Raw genomic sequence first — 9,796 nt, 5'->3', positions numbered from 1 at the left:
CCTTCCCTTCCTTCTGCCATACTTGAGCTATGTGGCATGACCCACCAGGAGAAGGCAAATAAAACAAACAAGCATAAACATCATTGTATATGACACTTTCAGCATGGCTGAGAAAAACATGACCCAAGCACTTCCCATGGAAGTTTGACCTTGCAAGATTTCTAGCAAAGTCTTGCTGTGAGCAAAGATGCTAAGGTCAGATGCCACACTAAGGTCCTTGCTCTGCTCTCATATGTGGTTTACAGAGCCTGAGAAGCCCCCATGTCTCTTCCAGTTGTTTGATTTTTTTTTTTTTTAATTATCATACACAGCTTTTAACTGTGGTAAGACAGTGCAGTTCTCAAGGTGTTCCTTACTCTACCTGGTGATGCTATATTTCTCATACTGGAGCGTTTCTTAAGTCTTCTATGGATATGAGGTCTTTTTGTACATGTATGACGGAGTGTGAGAAGGAGTGAGAAAGGGAAGACTGTTTTCGTTCATTAACCCTGAGATCACCGTTAGATTTGCAAAGTCAGAGACCAGCCATGTTCCCGTTAATCAACAAAACACAAATATTTACTCTGTGGCAGAAAGTTTCTCAAATACTCTGCTCTGTGGCAAAGTCCCTATGACTCATTTTGACACATCATAATTCATTTGCTGAAAGACCATTTTGTATATAAAAACTACCGTATACACACTGTGAATTTCTAGTTTTATAGGATGCTCATCTTACGAGCATATAAAAAATCTCATCTACCTCTTTGCTAGTGCAATACCACTCTTTTTGGGCTAATCAGTATTGCCCTATACGTTTCTACAGCATTCAAGATATGATACATCCACTATTTATTTTGAAACTAGAGGTGAGAATGTTTATAATGTTTTATTCATTTTCATCTAATCTGAACTCAAAAATGTCCACAAAGGTTTTTTGTGTGTTAGTATTTTGTCTACTTTATTCTCTGCACCCAAAAACATATTTTTTTTTCAAAAATCCACATTGTAGTTCTGAACTTCCATCTGCAAGAATGTCTTATTTTTCTTCATACAGGTGGCCAACATTTCTAATTTAGTTCCAGCCAAACTAAACATCTGAAGCTGTTATTCTTGGAAAATAAACTCAAATGCAAAGGGTTTACTATTTAGACAAGAAATGACTGGCAAGGAAACTAGATAGCAAAAATAAAATTGGTTTTACCTTGTCAAACCACTGCAAACATTCTACATTTTTACTGCTCGTCCTTGTTTTGATTCCATGTATGGCAGTGGTAAAATTTTATTGGCATTAATTAATATGAAATGGACTTATGATACAAGCAGATCTTTCTTGCTAGCTGATAGTTATGTCATAACAAATCATGTAATTGTCATTAGGATCTATGTATATTTTCCTTCCTTTAGCTAATTTTATATCATTTCTGTTTCACAAATTTGCTTGAGAGCATCACACTCGGAGCAGGACCTATCTGGGAACTATAATATTAATTATGTGCCATAGATCCAAGGCCTTGGAAAGTACAATTTTTAAGTCGTAGTCCTGAAATCGTCTTGAAATATCTTCCTTACTGCTCAAATCTTGGTATTAAAATTGTGATAACTGGTAGATAAGTACGACAAAGCATGAGGGAAGAAGCAATGGAAAAAATGAACCCCTTGAATATAGTTTATATGTACGCATATGGTAGAAATATGGAAAAAGTTCTGGTGAACAATGATAGTACAAATACTGTTTAAATACAAGAAAAGTTTTGCAGGTTGTATGCACTGTCCTATCAGTCTGAGGTTTTATTTACAGTTTTCCAGATGTTATTTCCTATCTGAACAACCAGCCTTGTTACATGGCTGGAAGGGAACAGATCTAAACTTCTCTGCTCATTTGGCTTTTCAAACAGACAGTAATACAGCATGCACAACTGCACAACATATTTACCCTGTCTGTATATTGTATTCCAACTTGCTGGCTACCAAGTTGCATGTACTACAAACCATTTCAAAGTTAAAAATTAGGAAAAATACACACATTAAAGAAATTGGTGTGCAATATTAAGAGTCACCTGTTAGTATTCCTGAGTTTAGTGTAAAGTTGCATAGGCACGTAAGGAACTTAAACATTTTAAAAGGTTTAATGCTGTTTGACTGATGGAGGTATGGCTTTGCTAGCCTTCATTTATTGGGAAAGTTACTCTGCACCAAAAAATGCAGTTGATTTTGCCTGTATTTCCTAGAGGTGTAAGTTATGTTTCACTGGAAACTTTCAGACTATCAAGCCCAACGCCCTGGTGTTGCAAGCCTCATATGAATCATACGAGCAGCTCTACTCTGTACTGTTCTTACTTTCTTGAGGCAGCCTTGCAGCAACTTACCAGAGAGATCTTTCTTGTATGCGCTCTGTTACATTGCTACCTCCCTTTCTGAATACATGATAATGTACTCATACTGTTTATTTGTTTATTTATTCTGTTATTCTTCAGTATCATCTGGGTAGTTCATAGTCATCCTGTGACTGACAACCACCACCAAGTCCACCTCTTCTGTCACCTGCCAGTTAGTTTAGGTGTCCTAGCAAGTTGTCATCAGAAGCAGGTGAGCTGTGCATACTACGTCAAGCCTATAAGATTCAAAGGTGTGCAGACATGTTGGTTGTTGCTATATGCATGCTTTCCTTCACCCAACATTGCAGGACACCCCACCCTTTATCTCTGTGTCTATGTCCTAAAGGAGCACTGAAGAGATGTAACATCTCTTCCCTCATACTAAATTGACGGATGAGTCTTTCCTGAAGAGGTGGACAAGGTGCTCTTTGGTTACTCCTGAGCAGTGCTGTACCATAAGTGACAATGTTTACCAGTGGAAACCAGCCACCCAGCATTGGCAGTGTCACAGCCTGTTCCTACTCCAACCAGCCACACGCCTTACTTGTCACTGACTGATTCGCGGTGTGTGTGCAGTGGATGACTAGTGGTGGCTTTGTGTTGCCAGGGCACGATGCCACAGAGCTGCATTTCCCCTCCACATGGCCTCCATTTGCCTTTTTCCGCATGATTATCACCCATCTGTTGCCCTCTGCCACGTGTGGGAGGGCAGCAGATGGGCCAGGAAACTGGAACATAGGAAAGCAAGTTCTTCGGAGAGGGAAGGAGAGACAGCGTAAGGTAAGAAGAGTGATCCTCAGACAGGCTTCAGGCAAAGGGGTACTCCATGAGTGGGTAGCTCACCATCCATGGGAACTCCAGACAGCAATTAGGCAAAAAAGGACTCCAGTCAGAAGGCAACATTTCAGCTGGCTGAAAAGAGTTAGGAATTTCCGTTTGATGTTGTCAGCCTGATTATTTATTCTTTCTGAAAGAAAATGAAAAACCTTTCTCTTACTAAGCCAAGATTTCATATATAACAAGCAGAAAAAGAGTTATCGTCTACTGTTTCTCAGTTGCAGAACCATCAGTTTCATTCAGTTTGTTGACTTACCTGTAAGGACCATGGTAATTATTTGTATACCATTGCAGACCCGTAACATAAGGCATATCTAAAACATAAAGTTATTTCTCTGTATCTCTTCAGTAAGTGTTTGATAACTAATACTATTTTTACCAGCAGGAAGAGTTAACTTTTCATAAACATATGTTATCAATGTAAGGGAGAGCTTGTGTACAAGCCCTGTTTCTTCAACAGTAATCCTACTGGATACTCATCCTCAGATACTTGTTGGTATTCCCATTGCTCATAATCATTCTCTTTAAAAGCATGTGAGATTTTCTCTTATAATTTAATTGTCAATACCAAGAATGACTTTGAAGAAGTTTATATTTTCATCAGGGGCAGAGCATGAATCTGTATTACTTTTATTTGTAGTTCTCAGTGTCATTCCATTTGATTCCAGTGAGAAGTTAAAGTTTATACTCTGAAATCTACTGGTATTAGATGCTGATTAAATGAATATTTCAATGTCCCTCCAATATCAGGTAGAAATAACACCTGCAGCTTCCACTTTTCTTCATAAAGGAGTTGAGTATACAAACATGTTTGCCTTTACCTCTTTCACCCGCTCAGCTAAAATGCATTAATAGGGATGCAAAAACTTATGGCTTGGAACAATATTTCTAGGTTTGTTCCTAATTATCACAAACTTCAAAATCCCTGCAGTTCTCATACTCTGTGGAGTTGAGCATCTATTATTGACTTCACTGAGCTGTGAAGTATATCAGAGAATCAAGTCCTCACTCAAATGAAAGTAAACACAAAGGGAATTTTGTGCTAAGTTGGAGAGGAACTTAAGATACAGGAGCAGGAATCTAATGAAGAGAAATAATGCAGTGTTCACTGGAAGAAAAGAAACCTCAAATTTAATATGTTTGGAAGCATTCAATTAAATTCAGCAATATTTTCTTAAATGGCTGCATGTGTGTGTGTGTATGATATCTGTAATTAACATTGATTAATGCCTACCACTTGTGATTAAGAGCAGAGGATGTGAGGCCTTCAGCTTCCCACAAGATCATGCATCTTCAGATGCAAATGAACTGTATGGTACCTGCAGATAATATCAGGTGCTAAATTCAAAGTTTGTCCTGATTTACTCCTACAAAAGGCTTGGCAACAAGATTTGTTCCTTCACTACTAGTAGTAACCAGAGCAGAGCAACAGAAATTACAGCAGAAATTGTTTGTGCTGCTGCTCTGGGTGATTCGGATAGAGGGCAACCTAGAGGTTGTCCTACACGCAAGAACAGTGTATCAATTTACATACCCCAAATCAGGCAGAACAGGAACTTGAATCTGAATCTTCGTTGTTCCTGGCTAGGGGAAAACCAGCCCTCCACCTCCTCCCAGAAAGCCTGGGTAAGAGCCAGAAAGAAAATTTTGAGTGAGGTGTTGTTACCAAACGTGTTGGCATTGAACCTGGAGGCTCCAGGCATAAGGCTGCAGAGGCAGAGAAAGACATGAAGCAAATACTGGCAGTTAGCTGTGCAGGGGGGCTTATTTCTGGTCTGGGGTCACTACAACGTGTTGACACAAGCTGTTTGCAGAAGCTTATTTGAAAAGTTTTCTTTTTTTCCTCACTGTGTTCCACTGCAGGAAAATATATATATATATATTTTGAAACTCTGAGAAAGTGGAACTGTTCTTTGCTCAGCTCCGTGTGTGATTTCTGGATTATGTAGAAAGTCAGCCATGCTTCGGGCCAGCTCACCACACAAGCCTCTGTGGTAACAAGAAAGCGCCCTGTCTCTAATCAGTACTGTGATGCAAAAGAGAAATCTCTGGCTCCTTCCCATGCTCTGTAGTTAATAGAAATCCGTTCAGATGTCTGAATTTCTGTGCAAGAACCCCCTCAGCTGCAACAGTCAAGAGTGGAAAATACAGGAGACTCTTTGGAGAGTTAACACCCAGGCCCTGTGAACATGAAGATGATTATTTTCCTCTACAAGGCTTTTTCACATGTGATAAGCTTGGCATGTTGCCTTGGTTAAGTGTCAAGCCCTGAATGTTTTTGTTTTTGCCCTGGTGGTCTTGAGGAGTTACTGGAATACTTGCTGGACCTGTTTTATATCAGTGTGTGCACTGATAATGACATTGAGAAGAAACAGGTAGAGGAGTGGAAGGGGGATCTGGATTTTCTCTCGTTCAATTCTGATAGCAGTCTCCCTGTCTGCCCAGGCAGCCCTATAGCTTCCTTCAGTCTTTCTTTGGCTCCTTGACTGTGCTTTTTGCATTATTACATTGTAATCTCTTGCTTTTTTTTTTTTTTTTTTTTTTTTTTTTTTTTTTTTCCCTTGCTCGCAAGGGAGAGTTGTCAAAACTCCTTATCTGCTGATGAATGAAAGGAATTTTTGTCTCCACTGCCTGGAACTGGTTAATGCAATTCTGGACAATACCGCTGGGTCACTGAGTCAAGCGAACAGCAAAAGTTTAAATACATACAAAGATTTTGCTTGGTGCCAGTTTGTATCGTCATCTGCAGATATTTTCTGCCATGCAAGGAAGTGAAAAAGACAAGACTGAAGGCAGTTGTAAAGAGTTTCTAGAGTTGAAGAATAAACATTACCAAATTCTGCAACTTCAATGTTGGCAGTTAGAATCCAAAAATAGATGCTTTAACATTTGCACTAAAAGAGATTTTTATTCTGTTGTTGGAACACTTTTCCTCATTACTGTTTATTAGAGTATGATGTTAATCACAGTGTTGTGGGTCTGATGTGGAAAATGGCCAAATCCTGCTTTATCTGAGTAAAGACAATAGACATTGTCCATGAATACAAGACCGATAAACAGCTATGCCCTTTGGCAGTGGCCCAATTCTATAAGGTCCTGTGAGTTCAGAGTCCATTGAAATGACACCTTGCAGAACTGAATTTTAAAGGAATCAGGAAATACTTAAATACTCTGAAACCTAAAGCCCAAGTTCATTTCTATTTTCAACATTTTTTGTAAGTTACAGTGCTGAGAACAGACTTGATCCTGCCTTTATTGAATTCAGTGGGAAATGTGTTGTTGACTTCAGGGAGCATGAGGCCAAGCTCTACCTGTTTGCTAAACAGACACAGTTCTGCTGCCTCCTAATCTTGGACTGACAGCTCTCTTTGGGACAGAAAAATCTTTATTTGAAGAACTAGCTAAAACATATGTGTGTATGACTCCTGAACTCTACGTAGATCATTGCTGTATCCGTTATTAATAACGATTACTCATAGATCCTTGTGTTGATAACACTTGCATATGACCATATGTAGTCATAGAAAAAATACATGTATTTGTGCAGGAATGTGCATTACCCCAAGTAGAAGCTTCTCCACAGAATTTGCATGAACAAAGCTCTGACTGGATAAATAATCACGAACAAAAGACAACCAGCAAGCAAAAATTCCTCTGAATGGAAGGTCTTGACTTGAAACTTTAGCCAAAACTCCTGGAAGCCAACAGGAGACATCCCATGGATCACAACAAGCTTTGTATCATGCCCTTTATTCATAGCAGTGTTTGCAAATCATCTTTTGCAGTATTCACCCAGCTGAAATCATACTGCAAGCATATTCATATGGTATATTCACATAAATATGTGCTGTGATTCATAAACAAATTACATTTGCATCTGTTGGCTATGGCTGAGGAAATGACAATAAAGAAAATAACAAAACAGAAAGGAAAGGGAGAAAAAAGTGACTATTGTGTGACACTGATAGGAAGAAACTCAGCTACATTTCTTTATCATCTCAGGTATCAGGTAGCAGAGGATTAAAAACATTAGGCCTTTCAAGAGAGTTCAACACAGAACAAAATATCTAATTCCTGTAGACTAAAAATGACATTGTTCATTTCAGACCATTTCAGGAAAATGTTTCTACAGTAACACTTGTGCTTCCAAATCCATATTGTTTTTTTTCTGGAATGTCCTTTTTATAGATCTTAACAGTATGAACGACCACAGGATCAATCCCAAATGTGATGTTCTTCAGTGGCAGTTGTTGCATTGCAGTAGAAAATTGGTCTTGAAGAAAAAGAAAATGCTTTCATTGGTGTGTGTATGCACATGCATTCATACATTCTGGAAAAGCCAATTTTAGTTTGAAGACAATCATTTTTATTTCTGTTGCCTTAGGAGAGTGTCAGTATTTGTTTTTAGTAATTCCCTTTGTAACATTTTCTCATAGCTGAGGAAAAGACCTCTCAGCTGATTCTGCCACCACTGGTTTATGGTAAAGGAGCAGTAGATGTGATTAAAGAATCACCTACTAAATTGTCCTTCTAGGTATGCCAGGGCTTGTAAGCAACCAGGCAAGATCCTTGTCATCCACCCACCCAGGTGGAGTATGTCAGTGCAATCCACTGAGCTGGCTTAGATGTCTTGTTGCAATGTTGTTTCTTCTGAAGCCATGATCCGGCCTTTGAAATGTATTACATATTTTTTCTTGTTCTTGTTCTGAATCCTGTCCCTTCTGTACAAAATATCTGTAAAAGCAGGAATCTCAAAGCAGGCTAATTATTTTAGATGCCCAATTAAAAACAAATTAAATGGTCCTGATTTTCACAAGGTGTTGAAACACGGGAAGTCAGGACATATTAAGACATCTCAGTTTAGATTTCCAAAACCAGTCATCATTTCTGAAAAATATATTCCAAATTTATATAAGCCCTTGGCTGTAAGGACAGAAAAAACCTTCACCATAATGCAGATTCTCACGACACAGTCAGAATCTGTGTGAAACCTCATGGCGCCTGTCTTTGGTTTAAGAAATAAATGAGTTAATCATAAAAGCACATATCTAGGGAGTTTCAAACTATAGAATCATGCAGACTTTGTACAGCTGGGCACTCATAATCAGTTATAGCACAAAAAGGAGAAAGGTCCTTATTACTTTCCATATAATTTTTTATTTCTCTCCAAATATCAATGCTATATTGACTGTTAAACTGAAAAACCTCATTTAATGTCAGCTTGCTCACAGTTATGAAAATTCAGGTAATGTATTCCTGCTACTAATTGTATTTGAGAAAGTGTTATTAATTTCATATATCAAGTTCGTAGTGGCCATCTGTTCCCTCCGAACTGCTGCGTCTCCCTCCATCTGCCCTGTTTTTCTTCTGCTAATCGGGTGGCAAGGGCTCAGATGATTGGGAAGTTTCACTCTGACTTTTGATTTGTCACTCATCATCAAGCCAGCTGTGCATTTTTAAACAGACTCTTGCAACGGGTGGTGCTGAATTTAAATCTTACTGTCTGATTTTTTTTTTTAAATAAAACTTTTTTATATTAAAAAAAAATCAAAAAGAAGACAGATTGTATTTTCTACAGTGTAAAATGTGCTTTGCTGCCACTAATTTGGCTGCATCTGCACTCTCATGAATATAGATGAAGGTACATGTCCAGGATATTATTAGGGACTGTGGAGAGTGGGGAAGAATTTCAAGTGTGGTGAGACACCACAGGTTTCTAGTGCTCAGAGCAGCGAGCAAGTGGATATGAAGCTTCTGACTTCACCTAACTCTAGACCGAAATTATGATGTTAGTGCAAACCTTTAGGAACAGGTATGAAAAATAGCAAACTTTCATGTGTCTATGTGGGAAATATGATTAAATAAAGATAAAATGGTCTTTAAAAGCGTTTCCCTCTTTTTTTTTTTTTTTTTTTTTTTCCCCGTGAATCCAGGCACAACAATTAAGAGTTACTGGTGACACTGACAAACGTTTAGGATCTATGTTTTCCATTGTTGAGAAATTCCCATTTCTCTGTCATAGGAATGCGGGGATTATCTGACAGGAGCACTTTGAAGTCCCTGCAGAACCCAAATTCGCAGAATGCTCCAAGTACTCCATCCTGAAGTATGGCCCATACCAGGTGCTGGGAACAGTGAGAGCTGAAGAACTTCATAGTGGTCAGACAACACACATCCTACACTCAAGAAGATCCCTTTCTAATTTCTGATAGTAAAAGACTGATCAAAATTCTCAAAAAGGTTTTAACTCCTTTCCAAAATCCACATTGTCTTTAGCTATAATGGTTCTAGATACTCTTGTTATGCATGCAAATATTCAATTCCTTCTGACTCCTGTTAAAATGAGTCAAACCTCAGGTGACAGATTAAGTATTTATGCCTGTACAGAGGGGATATTGCAAGAAATGATTGGATGAAATTAAGGCAGAGAAACTTCAAGCTGTATAAGAAGAGGAAATTCCCAGACAATGAGGTGCATTTAACAATGGAATAAAATTGCAAGGTTATTAGAGAAGCCTCATCACTTGACCCATTTGAAACCATGACTGACAAAAGAAGAAAGCAAAAAGCAGAAAGAATGTGACAGTGGAAATGAGGTAAAC

Source organism: Anser brachyrhynchus, assembly GCF_964034855.1.
Source record: "Anser brachyrhynchus genome assembly, chromosome: 2".
Classification (NCBI taxonomy): domain Eukaryota; kingdom Metazoa; phylum Chordata; class Aves; order Anseriformes; family Anatidae; genus Anser; species Anser brachyrhynchus.
The sequence above is the reverse complement of the archived record's forward strand: the minus strand, read 5'-3'. Positions refer to the sequence as shown.